Genomic DNA, 969 nt, shown 5'->3' on the forward strand with positions numbered 1-969 from the left:
GAGAGAGCAGGAGTCCGGGAGAGGCGGGTCGCGTTTTATGCATCAAAGACTGATATAAACCATGTTTCGATATAAACTTGCATTCAAATATTTAAATTGGAGAACATGTTGTCTGCAATTCACACATGAACGGAGATATGTGTATATCAAAGAAGTTCATTAATTTGACTCTCAACATGTTCATGGAGTACTATAATACTGTACAACATGCTACTCGATTGAGGTGTTTAATTTTGGATTTAGTTCACTATTTTGACCTGATGAACGAGCTATTTCATTGAATCAAGATATTTCATTTTGGGTTTGATTCCCGTTTTTGAGTGGGTCAACTATTTGTCATATAGTAAATCGCTAGCAATGAGCATGTAAAAACACATTACTCCCGAGCACCATCTCTCCATCTAAAAAAGAAGTGGCAAGCTAATATTTCAAAATTTGATTCGAATCGACTTGGTAAGGTAGATGTGGATGCTCGTTCTCCCAAAATTTGAACGAACCGTTGAACACCCTCTGCTCGGGGGAATTCGCCCGAGCAAATAAATGGGAGATGCGAAATGACCGGCCTATGTGGGAAACGCATTAATTGGCCCGTTGTACATTGAGGGTAGGTTCGTAACTTCATCCAAGCGCGCCTTCTCCTCGGCCAAAATGACATGTGCCGAATAATTCATAAACCATGGTCGGAAAAACACCCTCTCCTCGCTCGAAATAGTTCGCGCCTACTATTTCAAAACACGCTCTCCTCGCCCAAAATCGCTTGCGCCCACTATATTTCAAAACACGCCCTCCTAGCCCGAAATCGCTCGCTCCCACTATATTTCAAAACACGCCATCCTCGCCCGAAATCGCTCGCACCCAGTATATTTCAAAACACGCCCTCCTCGCTCGAAATCGCTCGTGCCCACTATTTGGGAGAAGCAAAGTTACTCTACTATCCCCGACCCTCAGTACATAGACCCAACCCGAGAA

This window comes from Triticum aestivum, chromosome 1A (assembly GCF_018294505.1).
Source record: "Triticum aestivum cultivar Chinese Spring chromosome 1A, IWGSC CS RefSeq v2.1, whole genome shotgun sequence".
NCBI classification, from domain to species: Eukaryota; Viridiplantae; Streptophyta; class Magnoliopsida; order Poales; family Poaceae; genus Triticum; species Triticum aestivum.